The following is a 23,293-nucleotide window of genomic DNA, read 5'->3' as shown; positions in this document are numbered from 1 at the left end:
TTCAATACCCTCCACCAAACCTCCTCGTAAAACGGCATTCCAATATCCTGATCTACATAATTTTGCAGCCAGACAAGGAAGCCTCAGATTCCCCCTCCCACTCTCTCCCCACCTCGCTTTATTCCTCATGTTCCTCTATCAGCTGGAAATCCTCTCTGCCCTCTCAAACCTGTTCTCAAACCCCTTTGTCTTCCGACTGCTCTTTCTCTCCACGTGGCTAACTCCTGCCACCTCCTTACAACCTTAAACCTGTCCCTCTCTAAGCACTTTTTCCCAGGTCGTCAGAGTGCGGAGTCCTTGGCGGACTCCGGGAGTGTTTTTCCCATTTTCCCCCCTTAACACACACCTGGTCCCGCCCACTGACCGCTGCCTGTGCAGCAGCAGTGGCGGCGGGCGGCAGAGTTTGCATGGCTCCCTGCACACAGCTTGCAGGCCCCTCCCCACACAGCTCCTCCTAGTCCCGCCTAGGGTGGGGCATTCCTATCTGAGAATTCTAATCTTGCCCACTCTCTGGCCTAATCTCTGCTCCTGTGGCCTCCAGCAAAGGAATTCACAGGTGGTTGAATTCCCTTTTTACTCTCTGATCTTTTTCTTTTCTTTCTTTCTTTCTTTTTTTTTTTTTTAAGGTTTTTTTCCCCTTAAATATATTTTATTGATTTTTTACAGAGAGGAAGGGAGAGAGATAGAGAGTTAGAAACATTGATGAGAGAGAGTCATCGACCAGCTGCCTCTTGCACACCCCCTACTGGGGATATGCCCGCAACCAAGGTACATACCCTTGACAGGAATCGAACCCGGGACCCTTAAGTCCCCAAGCCGACGCTCTATCCATTGAGCCAAACCGGTCTCGGCTCTTTTTCTTTTTTAATAAATATATTTTATTGATTTTGTACAGAGAGGAAGGGAGAGAGATAGTTAGAAACATCGATGAGAGAGAGTTATCTATCAGCTGCCTCTTGCACATCCCCTACTGGGGATGTGCCCGCAACCAAGGCACATGCCCTTGACCGGAATCGAACCTGGGTCCCTTCAGTCCTCAAGCCGCCGCTCTATCCATTGATTTCGGCTCTCTGATCTTTTTCAAATTTAACCAGCAGCTGCCTTCTCCCCAGTCTCTGAGAATTCTAATCCTGAGAACCTGAGCTCCAAACAGCTAAATGTGATTTCCCTGTGGCTGCCGCCACCTTGGCATGACGAGTCCGCTCCCTCCTCCGGTTCCCACGGGCCACCGCCTTCTTGGTGCGACAAGCCCTGCCCCTCTCCAACCACTGGTCTCATTTAAACCAGTAAGTCTGCCTCCGCAGGCCCCGCCTAGTGTGGCCATCCCCCTCCGCCCTCCCCCTCCACCTCTTCCTCCTCCTGAGTCTACATTCCAACCTCTATGTCCAACCTCTCAGATTGAGAGGCATCTCGGGTTTCTTTTTCCACTGACTGACCACCTTTACTCCCCTACATACGCCGCAACTTCAGGTCCCCACACCCCTCAAAATGACCTCGTTAACCTGACGTTCAGGTCTTTAATAACAGAGACAAGGAGACCCAAATCCAACAACAGGCGAGATCAGGCCAAGGCTGAGGCCCAGTAGGAGGCCTTCCAGCTCCTAGCCTCCACTCCCACGAACCCCAAACGAAGTGCCAGTCCTCCCGCGGGTAAGTCAGGGGCTGAGCCTCCTCCGGGCCCAGCTTCACATGCAGCAAGGAAGGACTGGGCCAAACCCTGCTCAAACCCGAGACCCCCGCCTGGGCCCTGCCCAAGGTGCGGAGGGAAGGCCCCTGGAAACCAGACTGTCGTCTGACCCTCCGGTCTGGCCTCAGCCAGATCCGGTTTGGAGCTCCCAGACCTCCTGGGACTGGCCACTGACAAAGCTGCCCAGACCCTGACAGGGCCCCACAGACTCACATCACCAGGACAGAGCCTCGGAAGACGATTGTGGTGGCAGGAAAGCCGATCTCCTTTTTAATTGACACTAGGGCCACTCATTCTGCCCTCTCTGAATTCGCTGGGACCCTTGTCCCCTCCTCAGTTTTTTTTTGTTTTTTTTTTTTTTTAAAATATATTTTATTGATTTTTCACAGAGAGGAAGAGAGAGGGATAGAGAGTTAGAAACATCGATGAGAGAGAATCATCGATCAGCTGCCTCTTGCACACCCCCCACTGGGGATGTGCCCGCAACTAAGGTACATGCCCTTGACCGGAATCGAACCTGGGACCTTTCAGTCCGCAGACCGACGCTCTACCACTGAGCCAAACCGGTTTCGGCCCCTCCTCAGTTTTTATTATGGGGGTTTCAGATCAGTCTCACAGCCATTAGCCACCTCAAATTCTCCCATTCTCTCTTCTCATTCTACCTCTGTGCCCGGCCATGGCTACCATGATCCCCTCATAAAACCCAGTTTTCCCAAACCTCAGTAACCTACCTCAGTGTCACTCACTCAATCCAAAAGGCCAAGCCATTCCTGGGACTGTAAACGCCTTACCTCCTCATCTCCTCTTATCTTGAGGAAGAATGTGCTCTTTGGAACTCAAGTGGCTAGAGGCCTGGCTAGCCTGGGAACCAGCTGTGGCTGTGGAGCCTGCTCCCTCCCCCTGCCCCTTTTCAAATCAAGAAAGTGAGGCTTCAGTCTGCAAGCCTGACAGGACAAGGTTGCTGGATACTTCTTAAGCTAAACCAGAATTTTCCGTCTCTGACCTCTTATCCAGGTCCCTGGCTTTTACTACTCCTTTCCTTCCCTTTCCCTCCCACTTTCACTACAACACAGTCTCAATCACTCATTGTCACCTCTTTTTTTTAAAAAATATATAATATATTTTATTGATTTTTGACAGAGAGGAAGAGAGAGGGATAGAGAGTTAGAAACATCGATGAGAGAGAATCATCAATCAGCTGCCTCTTGCACACCACCTCCCAGGGATGTGCCCGCAACTAAGGCACATGCCTCTGGGCTCTGGCTGCAGCTGCTGTTCTCATCAAGGAGGCCCAGAAGATCTGCCTCCAGCAACCCTTACAGGTGTTCTCCATCATAGACCACAGGATCTTCTGTCACACCGATCCTGATCTCTCCTTGCCTTCTCTCGCATGCAGGAACTCCATCTCCTGTTCCTTGAGAGTCCTGACATCTCCCTGACCCAGTCCCCAGCCCTGACCCCAGCCACTCTCCTCCCTGCTGCCTCCACCCAAACTGCAGCAAAGCACTCCTGCCCTGAGGTCATCAGAGGCCCTCACTCAGCCTTGGGTGGGACTCTCAGATCTTCCTCTCTCTAATCCTGGCTCAACTCTGTGGATGGAAGCTTGTGTCTGGACCCCCAGGAACGTGGGAAAACCTCCTACGCGATTGTAACACTCAAGCGGACCCTGGAGATGGCCTTCATCCCTCTTCACCTCGCCCACACTGCGAGAGGCAGTCATGAGTGCCTGCTCTTCCTGCATTACGTGTGCAGATGCCGCAGCCCAGGGAGGAATGCACCCCAACTATCCTACCCATCAAATGAAGGGGACACCTCCCAGGGCAGGATTGGCAGGTAGACTTCACACATATGCCCCCCCACAAGGAGACCAAATATCTGCTCACCATGGTAGACACCCTGACAGGGTGGGCAGAGGCCTTCCCTACCTGCAAAGGAAACTGGTGAGGTTGTGGCTGAGATCTTTTTTTTTTTTTAAATATATTTTATTGATTTTTCACAGAGAGGAAGAGAGAGGGATAGAGAGCTACAATAGAAACATCGATGAGAGAGAATCATCGACCAGCTGCCTCTTGCACACCACCTACTGGGGATGTGCCCGCAACTAAGGCACATGCCCTTGACCGGAATCGAACCCAGGATCTTTTAGTCCACAGGCCGTGGTTCTATCCACTGAGCCAAACTGGTGCCGGCGTGGCTGAGATCTTGATAACACACATAATCTCTGGCATCTCCTGGAAACTGCACATACCCTACCACCCACATTCATTGGGTAAGATCCAGAAGAGCAACAACTTCCTTAAAGACCATCTAACTAAACTCTCTCTCTCTAGAAATTCGCAGCTCCTGGCCGGACCTTCTGCCCATGGTCCTGACTGGAATCTGGGCTACACCAAGGAGCCCCACCTTTTTACCTCCCCAAGAATCTTACCCCCCAGGCTGTATTTCAGCTCCAGGACCAGAAAAGCAGCAAAACCAGACAAGTGATGCTGTGGCAGCCTCAGGATCAGCCTTTACCTCCCAAGTGACTCAACAGGATTGCTCTTGAGACCTTCACCAACCAGTCCCTTTGGGAAATTAGGCTGCTGCACTCCTCATCCAGCCTCCCATCATTAGGTGTCTATTTCTTTAAGTTTCCTCTTTATCTACCCCCTTTCTTATGAGCTGTGTCACTAGTCTTTTGCAGAACAGATTGCAGGCATTCACCAATCAGAAGGTAGGAGAGAACTTAGCATCAGAATCCTTGAGACTCCGGGTAGACACCCCTAACTATGCCCCCTCTCAGCTGGAAGCAGCTACGGAAGATGGACTCCCAGCCCCTGACCCTGCCCGGACTCTCAATTTTTTAAATATAATATATTGAAAGAGTCTGGAATGTGAGAAACCAAGATGGCAGCATAAGGTAAACATCCAAATGCAGCCTACCACAACAATTTTAAAATTATAACTGGAAAACTGAGCAAACATCGCCCTGAACCACCAGAAGGCTGGCTAAGTGGAAGCTCTATCATCTAGGAAGGGAAGAGAAAGGACGCTGAGCCTCAGGAGCCATGGAGGTGCGGAGATCTGTGCAATCGGAAAGGGCGGCCGCCGAATACACTGCCAGCTTACTCGTGGCGAGCGTGGAGAGGGCGGGCAGCTAACATGTGGCTAGCTTTCTTGTTCAGGAGGAAAGCAAAACCTCCCTATTGCACTGCTCCAGTCAAGGAGATATTGATAGCCAGCTCCAGTCAAGGAGAAATTAGACTGTCAGACAATGGACAAAACTCTCAGAGGTGCGTGTGGCCAGCAGTCATTACAGCGGGACTCAGAAACAGGGCTAACGGGAAACCAAAGCTTGTCTGTGCCACCCCGAGACTCCGCCCCATCCACGCAGAGCACAGAAGCCCTCCAAGTGGCTGGCTTTCTCGACAGAGAGAAAAACAAAATCCCAATGGCACTGATAGCCAACTCTGATCCAGGAAGAAACTGACTATCAGGGAGCAGGCAAAACTCCAGAACAGCCTACGCCCAAGTGGTGCGCATGCCAGCAGCCAGTGTTGCGGGACTCGGCAAATAGGACCCTCTTTTTTTTTTTTTTTTTTTTTTTTAATAAGTTTTTATTGTTCATATTATTACAAATGTTCCTTTCCCCCCCACCCCACCATTGCTCTCCTCCACCAGGTTCCCACCCCACCCTCTGCCCTTTCCCCTCTCCCCATTGTCCTCATCCATAGGTGCACAGTTTATGTTCAGTCTCTTCCCACTCCCCCCTCTCCCCTTTTCCCCAAGAATCATCAGTTCACTCCCCTTCCATACCTCTGATTCTATTATATTCAACAGTTAATATTGTTGATCAGATTTTTTTAATTTCCTTGGTTTTTAGATTCACTTGTTGATAGTTACGTATTTGTTGTTCATAATTTTTATCTTTGTTTACTTTCTCTTCTGAAAGAACTCCCTTCAGCAATTCATATAATTCTGGTTTGGCGGTGATGAACTCCTTTAGCTTTTTTTTATTAGTGAAGCTCTTTATCTGGCCTTCGATTCTGAGTGATAGCTTTGCTGGGTAGATTATTTTTGGCTGTAGGTTCTTGCTATTCATCACTTTGAATATTTCTTGCCATTCCCGTCTGGCCTGCATGGTTTCTGTTGAGAAGTCAGCTGACAATCGTATAGGTGCTCCTTTATAGGTTACTATCTTCTTTGCTCTTGCTTCTTTTAATATTCTCTCTTTGTCTTTTGCTCTTGGAATTTTAATAATGATGTGTCTCGGTGTGGTCCTCTTTGGATTCCTTTTGTTTGGAGTTCTGTGCACTTCCTGGACTTGTAAGTCTAATTCTTTTACCAGGTGGGGGAAGTTTTCTGTCACTATTTCTTTCAGTATGTTTTCGATATCTTGCTCTCTCTCATCTTCTGGGACCCCCATAATTCTGATGTTGGTTCGCTTGAAGTTGTCCCAGAGGTTTCTTACATTATCTTCAATTTTCTGGATTCTCTTGCCTTCTAGCTTCTGTGGAGGAGTGTCTTCTGGCTCTTTATGTTCCAAATCTTTGACTTGATTCTTGCGATCATCCCTCCTGTTTTTAGGACTCTGTAAAATATTTTTTATTTCAGACAATGTATTCTTTATTTCTTGTTGATCCCTTATCATTTCTTGTTGACTCCTTATTAATTCTAGTTGATCTCTTTTCATATCCTCATAGGCCTTATCCATCTTTTCTAGGAAATTCTTGAAAAACCTTATAAGCGTAGATTTGAACTCTATATCCAGATGCTTTTTGTCCTCCATTTCTTTCATTTGTGATCTATTTTGTTGTCTCATTTCGCAGTTACAGATGGGGCGGGGTTTCAGGGTGGAGCCTTTGGCTTCTGTCAGCCCCGCCCTATGCGGGTAATAGGACCCTCTTAAGGCGGGGCTGATGGGAAACCAAAGCTTGTCTGTGCCACCCCAAGACTCCACCCCATCCAAGCTGAACACAGCAGCCCTCCTAGCTGAGACATTGCTGATCCTCACAGCCAATTGGCTTGGAGATCAACTCTCCAAAAGTGATACCAACAACAAGCAAGACTTAACAAGACTGCACACACAGCCCACAAAGGGCTGCACCAAGACTGTCCACCTCAGGTAACTGGGAAGGCTGAGCTACTGGGCCCTGCTAGGACACCTACCACACAAAGCTACTCCATCAACTCAGGGAAGCAGCTAAAATGCAGAGAAGAGGCAGGCCACAAAGAAAAGAAATGGAGGCACATGACTGATGGAGCCTGTTAGCGGGACGTTCCTCACAGCCACCTGGCCTTGCGCATTGACACAGAACTTGTTGAACACGAGAGTATCTGGGCATCCTGCAGAGCCCCAGACAGCAGTGTCTGGTAATAGTTCTTGGACCAATTATTGAGGCTACACATCCGCACTCGAGAGAAGTCCACTCCATGCGAGTCCAAGGGCAGCAGGTTCATGCGGTTCATCAAATGCAGGACATGCTCCCAGTTCTGCATCAGGCAAATGTCAGCTTGATCAATGATGAGAAGCTCAATAGAAGACAAAAAGTCAAAAACCCTCTTCTTCTCCCCATCTGCGCCAACGATGGTCCTCAAGCCCAGAGGGGAGGCAATGAGAATGTCCGAGGAGTAAAAGGGGGCATGGAGCCGGATGCTTCTCTGAAGTAGTGCCACTCCGATCCGAGTGGTCATCGATGTTGCCAACAAATACAGCTTTGTAATCCTCGGGCATCTTCAGGTTGGATGGTCTCTCCTTGGGATCGGAGCCATACTCTCTGTTAAACCTCTTCTTGTTGCTCACAATTATTTTCTTCTTGCTGTCGCCCTCAAGGAGGCTGATGAAGAGCTGGACCACCCGCAAAGCAGCTTCCCGGGTGGTGAAGGGCAGCACTGTCAGCACCTTGGGTCTCAGCCCCTGGTCCCTGAAGTCGTCACCGTCGCCCACCCCAGGTTCCTGGCTCCGGCGCCTGCTGTTGCTGCCAAGCACCTGGGCGATGGCTTTGAGGACGGGATTTATTGTGTGCAGACAGTACACCCAGCGGATCTCCACCCCATTCTTCAGGGCGGTCCTCTCTGGGTAGAACAAGTCCTGGTAAGGATTCATAACCAAGAACTCTTTCTGCAACGGTGTGAAGGGGCTGCTTGATTTCTGGGGGCCAGAGAGAAACTGGCTGTTGGTCTTGGTCCAGGTGGGTGCCAGGGGCTTCTGGATATCAAGTGCCTTTAGGGCCAGGTCCTTTGGGGGTTTAAATGTTTCCAACTTCTGGAACTTGGATGAAAAGACAAGCTGACCCGGAGTGGGCCAGTTTAGCTCGTGGGTAGTTTTGGGATTTGTGACAACAGCCTGAATCTCTTTTTCTTTCAGTTCCTTGTTGACGTGTTGTAGAAATGGATCTTGTGATGCTTTCAGAGGACAGTGGCCTCCACTTTCCTCTCCGAGAAGATTGGTTTCCAGGCTGAAAAGTGACTTGTGTTTTTGTATCTGCAAAGTCCTCCGGGGACTCCTGCTGTGATGTGCCAGGTGGCTCGTCCCCATCTTTTCCCTTGGGGTCAGCATGTAGGACATTACTCTCCTGCATCCCAGCAAGACTCTGCTGCTGTCTCCTCCTCCACATTGACATAACTGTCGCTGTTCATTTCTGCCTCAGCTAGAGCGTAGTCTTCCTCCTCCTCCTCCTCCTCCTCCTCCTCCTCCTCCTCCTCCTCCTCTTCCTCCTCCTCACCTTCCTCAGAAACATTCCTTAATGTGATGAGTAGTTTGTGGTACCCAGAAACTTCTTCTGGTTCACTCTCGGCTTCACTTTCAGAGTTTGAAGTATCTGAGTTCTCCGACTGTCATAGAAGGGATGCTCCTCGCCGAAATCCTGAAGATGCTTCTTCTGCTCCTTGGTCAGGGTGCTGAGCAGTGGGCTCTGGCTGCGGCTGCTGCACTTACCCATCACGAGAAAGCCTGCCATCCAAAGCCACGTTACCTACTGGGGAGTTTGTGCCCTCTACCCACCAGCGTGGGCTCGCTGGCCTGCTGTAGGATTTTATCAAATTAAGGAAGTGCCCTCTATTCCTAGTTTTCTGAGAGGGTTTTAAAAAACTCATAAATGGGGGGGAAGAAATGAGGAACCTTTGTAATAATATGAACAATAAAGATTGATTAAAAAAAATAAAAAATAAAAAAACTCATAAATGGGTGTCTAATATTATTAAATACCTTTCCTGCACTTATATAAAGGATAATGGGTCATTATTTCTCCTTTTTATTCCTATAGATAGAGTGAATTAATTTTGTAAAATGTTAAGCTACACTTGCATTTCTAAAATTATGTTTTATTTTTTAATATGTTTTATTTTTTATATATTGTTGGATTTGGTTTGCTAATTTTTCTAAGTGAATATTTGTGTCTTTTGTTCTTACAAAGTCCTTGTCAGATTTGGGTGTCATGGTCACACTGGCTTCACAATGCAGGTGAGCGTGTGTTGTTGATTTTTGTAGTCTCTTCAGGAAGAGGTTGGAGTAGATTGGAAACCCTGTATTATAAAAATGCCAATTTTCCCTGTATTTATTTTAAATATATATATATTTTACTGATTTTTTTTTTTTTTTTTTTTTTTTTTTTTTTTTTTTACAGAGAGGGAGAGAGGGATAGAGAGTTAGAAAAATCGATGAGAGAGAATCATCAATCAGCTGCCTCTTGCACACCCCCTACTGGGGATGTGCCCACAATCTTGACTAGAATCGAACCTGGGACCTTTCAGTCCACAGGCTGATGCTCTATCCACTGAGCCAAACTGGTTTCGGCTTCCCTAAATTCATTTATAGTTTTGATGTATTACCAATAAAAGTCTAAGCAAGTTCCTTTGTTCCACAGAGAAAATAAATAAACAAAAAACTTTGATGCCTACTTCATATGATACACAAATTTAGTTGCATAGGGATAGTAAATCAAACTGTGAGAGGCAGAAAAAAATAGCACTTTTAGGGGGGGAAAAACATAGAAAGTATCATAATAACTTTGAGATGGGCAGTATTTGTTAATATTTGTTAAACAGAACATTAAAGCCTAAGCCGGTTTGGCTCAGTGGATAGAGCATTGGTCTGCGGACTGAAAGGTCCCAGGTTCGATTCCAGTCAAGGGCACGTTCCTTGGTTGCGGGCACATCCCCAGTGGGGGGTGTGCAGGAGGCAGCTGGTCGATGATTTCTCTCATCGACATTTCTAGCTCTCTATCTCTCCCTTCCTCTCTGTAAAAAATCAATAAAATATATTAAAAACAAACAAACAAACAAAAAAAAAAACAAAAAAAAAACACACAGAACATTTAAAGTACTAGCCATAAAGAAAAAGTTTGACACAGTGGAAAATATTGAAATTAGGAACTTCCATTGCTCAAAAGACTTGATCAAGAGCAGAAAAAGTCAAGTCCCAGACTGTGAGAAGCCATTTGCAATCTGCCTGTCTGACCAAGACTTCAGATTCAGGATATGCAAGGACCTTCTGTGAATCAAAAAGAGGAAGGCAAACCACCCAACAGAGAAAGGTTTGAATCACCAAAGAGGTTGATATCTACATGGCCACAAGGCTCATGAAAAAATGTGGAACTGTCAAAACCGGTTTGGCTCATTGGATAGAGCATCAGCCTGCCGACTGAAAGTTTCCAGGTTCTATTCCGGTCAAGGGCATGTACCTTGGTTGTGGACACATCCCTAGCAGAAGGTTTGCAGGAGGCAGCTGATTGATGTTTCTCTCTCATCGATGTTTCTAACTATCTCTCTACCTTTTTCTCTTTAAAAAATCAATAAAATATATACTTTTAAAAATGTGGAACTTCATGACACATCAGGAAAACACTAATTAAAATCTCAAAGAGGAAGCACAACAGACCCAGCAGATGGCTGAAGTGAAGACCCTGGACAATCTAAGTGCTGACAAAGATGTCATACACTAAGGCTTGGAGTTGGTAGCAACTACCATCTGTCAACATTCAATGTCCTATAAACCTGCAGTTCTGTTCCTGGGTGGATATCGGCAGAAAGCTGCCCGTGTGTTCTCTCCTAAAGACACATATCTAGATGCTCACTCCAGCATAATGCATAAAAGACTCAAAACACAGCAAATGCTCACCAATAATGGGATTGATAAAAATAAAATTCATACAGTGAAACACTCAACAGTATGAAAACAACTGAACCACAGTCATATACAATAACTTCAAATTTATTCATCTCATAAACACAATGTTGAGTGAGAAAAGTCAGACAAGAGGACATGGTGTGTGATTTTCTAACCTGATAATAGAGTAATATGCAAACCAACCATCACTCCGTCACACAAGCCACGCTCACCAGTCACGCCCACCAGCCAATCAGAGGGAGCATGCAAATTAACCCAACAAAGATTGTTGTTAATTTGCATATGTGGCACTGAGTGGTCTGGGTCCTGGAAATATCCTCCAGACCCAGGCCGCTCCTAGCCTGTAGGCCCATGTTTGGGCCTTGAGTGGCAGGGGTTCCAGAATGCCCCCTGGCCACCTTGGAGCCTATGAGTGCAGGTGCTAAGCGGCTGAGGGTGGGGTGGAAATGTCCCTGCGTCACCCTGCCCACAGCCGTTTGCAAATGCTATGGTTGGGGTCTCAGGCTGGCAGCAGCATGCGACCCACATGGCAATTGGGCTCCCACCTCAGCCTGGGGTCTCAAGCTGGCAGCAGCGCGCGGACCTATACAGATATGCAGAGATCCCCTCCTGGCCCAGCCTGGGTTCTCAGCCACTGAGTCACACCAGCCAGGCAGATATGGAGGAATCTTAAGCATATATATATATATATATATATATATATATATATATATATATATAATGTTTTACAGAGAGGAAGGGAAAGGGATAGAGAGCTATAAACATCTATGATAATATCAATCAGCTGCCTTCCACACAGTCTTCACCGGGTATGTGCCCCCAACCAAGGTACATAGCCTTGACTAGAATCAAACTTGGGACCCTTGAGTCTGCAGGCCGTTGCTCCATCCACTGACCCCAAACCAGTTAGGGCTGTCCAATATGTTAAAGAAAAAAACCCTATCTAATAAAGAGGGAATATGCAAGGGAGGGCAGTTGGGGATGATCGGGCTGGCAGGGGAGTGGTTATGGGGTGATTATACTGGCAGGCAGAAGCGGTTAGGGGCAATCAGGCAGGCAGGCGAGCAGTTAGGAGCCAGCAGTCCAGGATTGTGAGAGGTATGTCCAACAGCCTGTTTAGGCCCGGCAGTCGGACATCCCCTGAGGGATCCCAGATTGGAGAGGGTGCAGGTTGGGCTGAGGGACACACACCCCCGTGCATGAATTTCGTGCAGAGGGCCTCTAGTTTCAAATAAAAGTCTATAATAACATCATTTAAAAATTCTCCTTCAGCTGAGTGAAATAAGCCAGTCAATGAAAGAGAAACACCACATGACCTCACTCATTTTTGGATAATAACATTATAAACTGATGAACCAAAAGATAGATATAGAGACAGTAAAGCAACAAGCAGACTGTCAAATTACAGCAGGGAGAGTAGGGAGATCTGGGAGAGATAAAAGATCAACCGAAGGACTCGTATACATGCATATAAGTACAACCAATGGACACAAAACTCTGGGGAGGGAGGGCATGTTTGGGGGGGGGGTGTTAAAATATGTACACAGATAATAATTTAATTTTAAAAAAAGGTAAAAAAAAATTCTCCTTCAGCCGAAACTGGTTTGGCTCAGTGGATAGAGCATCAGCTCTATCAGAAGGGTCCCGGGTTCGATTCCGGTCAAGGGCATGTACCGTGGTTGCGGGCTGATCGATGACTCTCTCTCATCGATGTTTCTAACTCTCTATCTCTCTCCCTTCCTCTCTGTACAAAATCAATAAAATATATTAAAAAAAAAAGAAAGAAAAACAACAACAACTGAAATTGTTTGCTTCTAAGTTGTACTCTAGATTCCAGGGATACATCTTTAATTTTGTTTTCTTTTTTAACACAACTTCCTTTGATCCTCTCTATTAGCTTCTTCAAAGGGAATTTTCGCAAAAAAAAAAAAAATTGGACACATTATTCTTTATACCAATTTCAGTAATGATACTTTCATATATCATATTTGCTTGAGCATCAAGGGCATTTTGAAAAATTAAAATTATATACTGTCCTTCCAAATTTGTTAAATTTATGCATTCTTTTACAAAGAGTCCAAACTTTATCATCCATACTCATTTGCATCAGCTTCTCATAAACTGGTGGCATCGTCTGAAGAAATACTACTGGTAATTTACAAACACTACACCATTCACATTTCGTTAGATCAGAGGTATTAAAGTAAAGCCTACTGGATCAGCTTCTGCTTCTTCTAGTGGTATCTTGATAACATCTAAACAAAAAATTACAGGTTCTTTATAATAGCTGAAAGAGTGTCCCTACTTGTATACTTTGAGTTTAAAATGACACTGCCATAGGAAGTTGGGCAGTTTAAAGATACAGGATCAACTAAAGTTTCTGGAGCAATCACCTTGTGACATTTTAGAGGTGTGTTGATAATAGAGTTACCAAACTGATCTTTCATTCTTGCTTTTCTTGGCACAGAACGAAACTGTAATTAATTCTGAATCTCCTGGAATGCTTCTTAGTTCACGCTCTACTCTACCGGTATTTTCACTTAGTGCTGCTTTACTTTTCCAGTGGATGGTGCTGGGGAAGAACATGCTGAGTCAGCAGGTTGAGGAGCTATGCTCTCTCTTCTGTTAGTCCTGTCATTGTCATCATCATCATCATCACTGGGCAAAATGATTGGATCATTCAGGTCTGACAAGCTTATTTTCCTTTCTTTTAGATTTGTGGTCTTGGCTCCTTTAGCCCTAGGTAAAATGACTTTCCCATTGGCCTGTAAATAATTCTGTCTATCACAACTTACAATAATATCAATTGGAACCTTTCCCACACTGTTGCCATAAAACTTGTTGGGTGTCCAAACCGGTTTGGCTCATTGGATAGAGCGTCAGCCTGCGGACTAAAAGGTCCCGGGTTCGATTACGGTCAGGGGCATGTACCTTGGTTGCAGGCACATTCCCAGTGGGGGGTGTGCAAGAGGCAGCTGATCGATGATTCTCTCTCATCGATGTTCCTAACTCTCTATCACTCTCTTCCTCTCTGAAAAAATCAATAAAATATATCTATCTATATATATATATATATAAACTTGTTGGGTGGTAATGCTGTGTTTTGTGACTTCTGTCCTCCAGAATGCTGATGATTTGATGTTCTCAGTAACGGACCAGTTGATTCATTCAAAAGAAGCTTGTCTGAAACTTCTGGGCAAATCCTCTATATCAGTTAAACGTTTTTTTGAGGCAGGAGACACAGGAATAGTAGATTGATATAAACTGTGACATTTCTGTGGTACTTTCCTTTTGATTTCAGACTCCAAGTATGACTCAGATTCTTCTGTTTTCTTCATTATAGGATCAACACCTTGGGGCCAACTTAATTATTTTTAAATTTCTGGACATGAGGTGGATTATTTTCAAATTTCTGGACATGAGGTGGATATTCTTTCCTTTGAGCCGCTGTTTTTACAATTGGTGTATGTGCATTAGCATGATGAAAACATCTACCATCAATAACAGTTCCAGAACATAATGATGAATTCTGTGTATTTTCACTCAACTTCTTTTTGTTGCTCAACATAGTAAGTCCAGTTGGGTTGCCCTTTAGAGGTTTAAATTGATCAGACTTGTTTCGTCTTGCATATATCGTCCAAGAATCACCAGAACCAGTAGCAATAATTTCAGATGCACGATTTAACTACCAGAAAAGCAATCTCCGCGGAGCTGCCCCCATCTTCCTCCTCCTTAATCCAAGGCACTCAAGGCCACAGCGCTTGCAGGGCTGAGCCAGCGGGGCGGGGGCGGGGCGCCGCGGGGCGGGGGCGGGGCGCCGCGGGGCGGGGGCGGGGCGCCGCGGGGCGGGGGCGGGGCGCCGCAGGGGGACGCGCCTGCGCTGCATCCGGGCCTTGCCGCGCTGGGGTTCTCCTCAGGCGCCTCCTGGCTCTGAGCACAGGGGCGGCGACAGCGATGGCGGCGCTTCCCAGGCTCGGCTCTTCAACTCCCCATCCACCGCCCCAACAGGCCGCCTGAGAAGCCTCCCCACCCCACCCCCGCGGAAGGCGGGCACTCTCACGCAGCCCCTCAGTCCCCCCGGGGAAAGATGGCCGCACCCACGCGCTTCACATCGAGGCCGACACTACCCTCAGGCCCAGGCGCGCCTCGCCCCTCCCGCAGCTGCTGCTGCCTCCACAGCCGCCAGCACGAGCTCAGCGCCCAGCCGTGGAAGCATCAGCGGAGGCCTATGCAGCTGTCCCTGTCTCTGCCCACCCCCTGGCATCAGGCGCCACACCAGCTAAGCCTCAGCCACTGCCCCTCCCCCACAGGCGCTGGAGCTGCCGCCCTAAAGAGATACTTTCGAAAGAAAATAGAAGGAAAATAGAAGGAAGACGTGTGGAAACGTGCTCAAAGTCACTCGTTAGCTGAGAGATGCAACCATGCCACAGCCGTGAGAATGGCTTTCATCAACAAATCAGCAAACCACAAGTGCGGAGGATGCGGAGAAAAAGGAACCCTCGTGCACTGCTGGTGGGAATGCAGACTGGTGCAGCCACTGTGGAGAACAGTATGGAGTTTCCTCAAAAAAATGAAAATGGAACTCCCATTTGACCCAGTGATCCCACTTCTAGGACTATATCCCAAGAAACTGCAAACACCAATCAGAAAGGATTTATGCACCCCTATGTTCATAGCAGCATCATTTACAATAGCTACAATAAGATTTGGAAACAGCCCAAGAGCCCATCGGCAGATGGGTGGATTAAAAAACAGTGGTACATCTACACAATGGCATATTACGCTGCAGTAAAAAAGGAGTTCTTACCATTTGCAACAGCATGGATGGAACTGGAGAGCGTTATGCTAAATGATATAAGGCAGTCAGAGAAAGATAAATTCACATTGTCTCACTCATTTGTGGAATATAATGAACAATATAAATTGACGAACAGGGACAGATCCAGAGGCAGAGAAGCATCGATCAGACTGCCAGATCTCAGAGAGGAGCTAGGGGAGGTTGGGCAAAAGGAGGAGAGATCAACCAAAGGACTTGATAGATCCTCCTTTCCTCCAGTTGATGACAGACCCCACCTGTGGCCAGACATTCCTGAGCACTGAACCACCAATCAGCACCTGCCAAATACCCTAAGCCCCCGCCCCATTCCTAAGTTCCTAGGTCCCTAATCACCAATCAGCGTGTGCTGAGTGACATAAGCCCAGCCCCTATCTTTTTTTTTTTTTTAATTTTATTGATTTTGTACAGAGAGGAAGGGAGAGAGATAGAGAGCTAGAAACATTGATGAGAGAAAGTCATCGATCAGCTGCCTCTTGCACACCTGCACACCGCCCACCGGGGATATGCCCGCAATCAAGGCACATGCCCTTGACCAGAATCGAACCCGGAACCCTTCAGTCCCCAAGCCAACGCTCTATCCATTGAGCCAAACCGGTCCCGGCACCGCCCCTATCCTTAAAAGTGCTTGTACACTGGCCCTTGCTCTTTTCCGCCCCTCTCTGTGGAAGCAGCCAGCAGGGGTACTCTTCCCTCCAATAAAGCCTGTGTCCTGCCATCCTGGTGTCAGGCCCTTCTCTATTTCATCTATCATGATGGTCCTGAACCTGCCTTTTCTAAATATTTTCAATAGCATGCAATAATGGAAGCAGAAAGAAAGAAGTTCTAAAGTTAACTATTGACAAGAATTTCTAAAGGACCCACTCACCTGGACAATCCTGCCCCAGGGGCTCAGAGACAGTCATCTGTTTGGCCAGGCCTCACCCAGGGACCTCCAACAATGCTTGTTAGAACCCAGCACTACTCCTCTCAGAGGCACACAGCTGGCCTCCACGGGTAGGATTTCTCCATCATTGGGTCCCAAGTGTTTCTCTCCTGGCTAAGCCCTTATACCCTCCCTTGTTCACTAAGCTTTCTCTAACTCCGGGACACCCCTCTGGTTTCTGTCTCTCTCTCCATGGGGGTCCTCACCCAGACCCTGGGGCCAGCCTTCCCCCCCATAGCCTACCTGTTCTGACAGCTTGATCCCACAGTTTGGGGACTGCAGCCCTGCCTCTGGGCTCTGGCTGCAGCTGCTGTTCTCATCAAGGAGGCCCAGAAGATCTGCCTCCAGCTACCCTTACAGGTGTTCTCCATCATAGACCACAGGATCTTCTGTCACACCGATCCTGACCTCTCCTTGCCCCCTCTTGCATGCAGGAACTCTAACTCCTGTTCCTCCAGAGTCCTGACATCTCCCTGACCCAGTCCCCAGCCCTGACCCCAGCCACTCTCCTCCCTGCTGCCTCCACCCAAACTGCAGCAAAACATTCTTGCTCCGAGGTTGTCAGAGGCCCTCACTCAACCTCAGGTGGGACTCTCAGATCTTCTGATAATCCTGATTTAACTCTGTTTGCGGATGGAAGCTTGTGTCTAGACCCCAGGAATGTCGGAAAGCCTACGTGATTGTAACACTAGAGCGGACCATGGAGCGGCCTTCAGCCCTCTTCACCTCGCCCACACTGCGAGAGGCAGTCACGAGTACCTGCTCCTCCTGCTCCATGTGTGCAGCTGCCTCACCCCAGGAGGAACGCACCCCAACTTTCCTACCCATCAAATGAGGGGGACACATCCCAGGGCAGACTGGCAGGTAGACTTCACCCATATGCCTCCCCACAAGAAGACCCAATATCTGCTCACCATGGTAGACACCCTGACAGGGTGGGCAGAGGCCTTCCCTACCTGCAAGGAAACTGCTGAGGTTGTGGCTGAGATCTTGATAACACACAGAATCTCTGGCATCTCCTGGAAACTGCACACACCCTACCACCCACATTCACGAGGTAAGATCCAGAGGATCAACAGCTTCCTTAAAGACCATCTAACTGAACTCTCTCTCTCTAGAAATTCGCAGCTCCTGGCCGGACCTTCTGCCCATGGTCCTGACTGGAATCTGGACTATACCAAGGAGCCCCACCTTTTTACCTCCCAAAGAATCTACCCCCCAGGTTGCTATTCCAGAAAAGCAGCAAAACCAGACAAGTGATGCCGTGGCAGCCTCAGGACCAGCTTTTATCGCCCAAGTGACTCAACAGGACCGCTCTCAAGACTTCACCGACCAGTCTCTTGGGGAAATCATGCTGCTGCACCCTTCGTCCAGCACAGAAAAACTACCTGTTTTTCGCTCACTTACCCCATGGCTCCTCCCACTATTAGGCCCACTGGTGTCTATACTCTTTTTTTTTTTTTAATTTGGAAGAGGGATTAGATTTATTTTCTATGACCTTAAGCTAGGGCATTTGAACCAATGGCAGGCAGCGTCATATAACAGCTTCCTGTCCAGTATAACAAAGAATTTTCTAACAGTCCATAGACAGGATGGGCTATCTGGAGACCCGAGTTTCTCTTCCTGAGTGGATCCAAGAAGGAACTGGAAATTAATTCAAGAGTAGCAAGGACATGATCAGACAGCTGATGTTGATTAAACCAGATGGCCTCAAGGTTTCATCCAGCTCCAAAGACTCAATGACACTTGGTTTGCACAACCAATGGACTCCTTGTGATCTTATTGTTGGTACAACCATTTGATTTGGCAAAAGACACAGCCCTAAACCAGCCAGGCCTGCTTGGGGTGGTGTCTATACTCTTAATCTTACTCTCTGGCCCATGTCTCCTGCGTTGTTTCACTAGTTTCTTGCAGAATAGAATGGAGGTGTTCGCCAACCACAAAGTGGGAGAGATCTATCCGGCACTGAATTCAGAACCGAACACCAGAATCTTTGAGACCCCAGGTAGATGCCACTAAAGATGACACCCCTCTCAGCAGGAAGTAGCCATTGAGGACTGACCTTCACCCTCTGACCTTGCCCGGACTCTCAATTTTAAAAAAATATTACCGGAAACCTGGAATGGTAGATCCTACCTTCCTCCATTTGGTGGACAGACGTAAACCCTACCCCCTTGGATCAGGCGTCATAGCAGCTGAGCCCCAGCCACTGCCCCTCACCCACAGGCGCCGGAGCTTCCGCCCTAAAGAGATACTTTCGAAAGAAAATAGAAGGCAGGCCAAGAGACATATGGAAACGTGCTCAAAGTCACTCGTTAGCTGAGAGATGCAACCATGTCACACCCGTGAGAATGGCTTTCATCAACAAATCAGCAAACCACAAGTGCTGGCGAGGATGCGGAGAAAAAGGAACACTCATGCACTGCTGTTGGGAAGGCAGACTGGTGCAGCCACTGTGGAGAACAGTAGGGAGTTTCCTCAAAAAAAAAAAAAAAAAATGAAAATGGAACTCCCATTTGACCCAGTGATCCCACTTCTAGGACTATATCCCAAGAAACTGCAAACACCAATCAGAAAGGATATATGCACCCCTATGTTCATAGCAGCATCATTTACAATAGCTAAGATTTGGAAACAGCCCAAGAGCCATTGGCAGATGAGTGGATTAAAAAACCATGGTACATCTACACAATGGCATATTACGCTGCAGTAAAAAATGAGTTCTTACCATTTGCAACAGCATGGATGGAACTGGAGAGCGTTATGCTAAATGAAATAAGGCAGTCATAGAAAGATAAATTCACATGATCTCACTCATTTGCGAAATATAATAAACAATATAAATTGATGAACAGGGACAGATCTAGAGGCAGAGAAGCATCGATCAGACTGCCAGATCTCAGAGGGGAACTAGGGGAGGTTGGGCAAAAGGAAGAGAGATCAACCAAAGGACTTCATAGGTCCTCCCTTCCTCCAGTTGATGACAGACGTAAACCCCACCTGTGGCCAGACATTCCTGAGCTCTGAACCACCAATCAGCACCTGCCAAATACCCTAGACCCCCCCCCCCATTCCTAAGTCCCTAGGTCCCTAATCACCAATCAGCTTGTGCTGAGTGCCATAAGCCCCATCCCCTATCCTTAAAGGTGCTTGTACACTGGCCCTACCTCTCTTCCGCCCCTCTCTGTGGAAGCAGCCAGCGGGGGACTCTTCCCTCCAATAAAGCCTGTGTCCTGCCATCCTGGTCTCCGGCACCCTCTCTATTGCATCTATCATGATGGTCCTGAACCTGTCATTTCTAAATATTTTCAATAGCATGCAATAATGGAAGCAGAAAGAAAGAAGTTCTAAAGTTAACTGTTGACAAGAATTTCTAAAGGACCCACTCACCTGGACAGTCCTGCCCCAGGGGCTCAGAGACAGTCATCTGTTTGGCCAGGCCTCACCCAGGGACCTCCAACAATGCTTGTTAGAACCCAGCACTACTCCTCTCAGAGGCACACAGCTGGCCTCCACGGGTAGGATTTCTCCATCATTGGGTCCCAAGTGTTTCTCTCCTGGCTAAGCCCTTATACCCTCCCTTGTTCACTAAGCTTTCTCTAACTCCGGGACACCCCTCTGGTGTCTGTCTCTCTCTCCATGGGGGTCCTCACCCAGACCCTAGGGCCAGCCTTCCCCCCCATAGCCTACCTGTCCTGACAGCTAGATCCCACAGTTTGGGGACTGCAGCCCTGCCTCTGGGCTCTGGCTGCAGCTGCTGTTCTCATCAAGGAGGCCCAGAAGATCTGCCTCCAGCTACCCTTACAGGTGTTCTCCATCATAGACCACAGGATCTTCTGTCACACCGATCCTGACCTCTCCTTGCCTCCTCTCGCATGCAGGAACTCCATCTCCTGTTCCTCCAGAGTCCTGACATCTCCCTGACCCAGTCCCCAGCCCTGACCCCAGCCACTCTCCTTCCTGCTGCCTCCACCCAAACTGCAGCAAAACATTCTTGCTCCGAGGTTGTCAGAGGCCCTCACTCAACCTCAGGTGGGACTCTCAGATCTTCTTCTGATAATCCTGATTTAACTCTGTTTGTGGATGGAAGCTTGTGTATAGACTCCTAGGAATGTCGGAAAGCATACGTGATTGTAACACTCGAGTGGACCCTGGAGATGGCCTTCAGCCCTCTTCACCTCGCCCACACTGCGAGAGGCAGTCACGAGTACCTGCTCCTCCTGCTCCATGTGTGCAGCTGCCTCACCCCAGGGAGGAACGCACCCCAACTTTCCTACCCATCAAATGAAGGGAACACCTACCAGGACAGGACTGGCAGGTAGACTTCACCCATATGCCTCCCCACAAGAGGACCCAATATCTGCTCACCATGGTAGACACCCTGACAGGGTGGGCAGAGGCCTTCCCTACCGCAAGGAAACTGCAGAGGTTGTGGCTGAGATCTTGATAACACACAGAATCTCTGGCATCTCCTGGAAACTGCACACACCCTACCACCCACATTTACCGGGTAAGATCCAGAGGAGCACCGGCTTCCTTAAAGACTATCTAACAGTTTGAATTATTCTAACTGAACTCTCTCTCTAGAAATGTACAGCTCCTGGCCGGACCTTCTGCCCATGGTCCTGACTGGAATCTGGACTATACCAAGGAGCCCCACCTTTTTACCTCCCCAAGAATCTTACCCCCCAGGTTGCTATTCCAGAAAAGCAGCAAAACCAGACAAGTGATGCTGTGGCAGCCTCAGGACCAGCTTTTATCGCCCAAGTGACTCAACAGGACCGCTCTCAAGACTTCACCGACCAGTCTCTTGGGGAAATCATGCTGCTGCACCCTTCGTCCAGCAAGGAAAAACTACCTGTTTATCGCTCACTTACCCCATAGCTCCTCCCACTATGAGGCCCAATGGTGTCTATACTCTTTTTTTTTTAATTTGGAAGAAGGATTAGATTTATTTTCTACGACCTTAAGCAAGGGCATTTGAACCAATGGCAGGCAGCGTCATATAACAGCTTCCTGTCCAGTATAGCAAAGAATATTCTAACAGTCCGTAGACAGGATGGGCTATCTGGAGACCCGAGTTTCTCTTCCTGAGTGGATCCAAGAAGGAACTGGAAATTAATTCAAGAGTAGCAAGGAGATGGTCAGACAGCTGATGTTGATTAAACCAGATGGCCACAAGGTTTCATCCAGCTCCAAAGACTCAATGACACTTGGTTTGCACAACCAATGGACTCCTTGTGATCTTATTGTTGGTACAACCATTTGATTTGGCAAAAAGACACAGTCCTAAACCATCCAGGCCTGCTTGGGGTGGTGTCTCTACTCTTAACCTTACTCTCTGGCCCATGTCTCATGCGTTGTTTCACTAGTTTCTTGCACAACAGAATGCAGGCCTTCGCCAACCAGAAGGTGGGAGAGATCTATCCGGCACTGAATTCAGAACCGAACACCAGAATCTTTGAGACCCCGGGTAGATGCCCCTAAAGACGACACCCCCTCTCAGCTGGAAGTAGCTATGGAGGACTGACCTTCACCCTCTGACCTTGCCCGGACTCTCAATTTTAAAAAAATATTACCAGAAGCCTGGAATGGTAGATCCTCCCTACCTCCAGCTGGTGGACAGACGTAAACCCAGCCCCTCGCATCAGGCACCACAGCAGCTGAGCCCCAGCCACTGCCCCTCCCCCACAGGCGCTGGAGCTGCCGCCCTAAAGAGATACTTTCGAAAGAAAATAGAAGGAAAATAGAAGGAAGACGTGTGGAAACGTGCTCAAAGTCACTCGTTAGCTGAGAGATGCAACCATGCCACAGCCGTGAGAATGGCTTTCATCAACAAATCAGCAAACCACAAGTGCGGAGGATGCGGAGAAAAAGGAACACTCATGCACTGCTGGTGGGAATGCAGACTGGTACAGCCACTGTGGAGAACAGTGTGGAGTTTCCTCAAAGAAATGAAAATGGAACTCCCATTTGACCCAGTGATCCCACTTCTAGGACTATATCCCAAGAAACTGCAAACACCAATCAGAAAGGATTTATGCACCCCTATGTTCATAGCAGCATCATTTACAATAGCTAAGATTTGGAAACAGCCCAAGAGCCCATCGGCAGATGAGTGGATTAAAAAACCATGGTACATCTACACAATGGCATATTACGCTGCAGTAAAAAAGGAGTTCTTACCATTTGCAACAGCATGGATGGAACTGGAGAGCGTTATGCTAAATGAAATAAGGCAGTCATAGAAAGAAAGATAAATTCACATGATCTCACTCATTTGTGGAATATAATGAACAATATAAATTGACGAACAGGGACAGATCCAGAGGCAGAAAAGCATCGATCAGACTGCCAGACCTCAGAGGGGAGCGAGGGGAGGGTGGGTGAAAGGAGGAGAGATCAACGCAAAGGACTTGATAGGTCCTCCCTTCCTCCAGTTGGTGACCGACGTAAACCCCACCTGTGGCCAGACATTTCTGAGCACTGAACCACCAATCAGCACCTGCCAAATACCCTACCCCCACCCCCATTCCTAAGTCCCTAGGTCCCTAATCACCAACCAGCGTGTGCTGAGTGCCCTAAGCCCTACCCCCTAACCAGACAAGTGATGCCGTGGCAGCCTCAGGACCAGCTTTTATCGCCCAAGTGACTCAACAGGACCGCTCTCAAGACTTCACCGACCAGTCTCTTGGGGAAATCATGCTGCAGCACCCTTCGTCCAGCACAGAAAAACTACCT

The 23,293-nt window shown here is 47.9% G+C and overlaps 1 protein-coding gene and 2 pseudogenes across 1 annotated transcript in view; all 3 read right to left on the bottom strand.

The window, feature by feature from the left end:
• Positions 1-23,293, bottom strand: part of OPA3 (outer mitochondrial membrane lipid metabolism regulator OPA3) — a 113,884-nt gene that overhangs the window by 46,002 nt on the left and 44,589 nt on the right. The window lies entirely within an intron of this gene.
• Positions 1,812-8,671, bottom strand: LOC118706767 (annotated as a pseudogene).
• Positions 9,562-17,329, bottom strand: LOC123651446 (annotated as a pseudogene).

This window comes from Pipistrellus kuhlii, unplaced genomic scaffold, assembly GCF_014108245.1.
Source record: "Pipistrellus kuhlii isolate mPipKuh1 unplaced genomic scaffold, mPipKuh1.p scaffold_m20_p_55, whole genome shotgun sequence".
NCBI lineage: Eukaryota > Metazoa > Chordata > Mammalia > Chiroptera > Vespertilionidae > Pipistrellus > Pipistrellus kuhlii.
The sequence above is the reverse complement of the archived record's forward strand: the minus strand, read 5'-3'. Positions and strand labels throughout refer to the sequence as shown.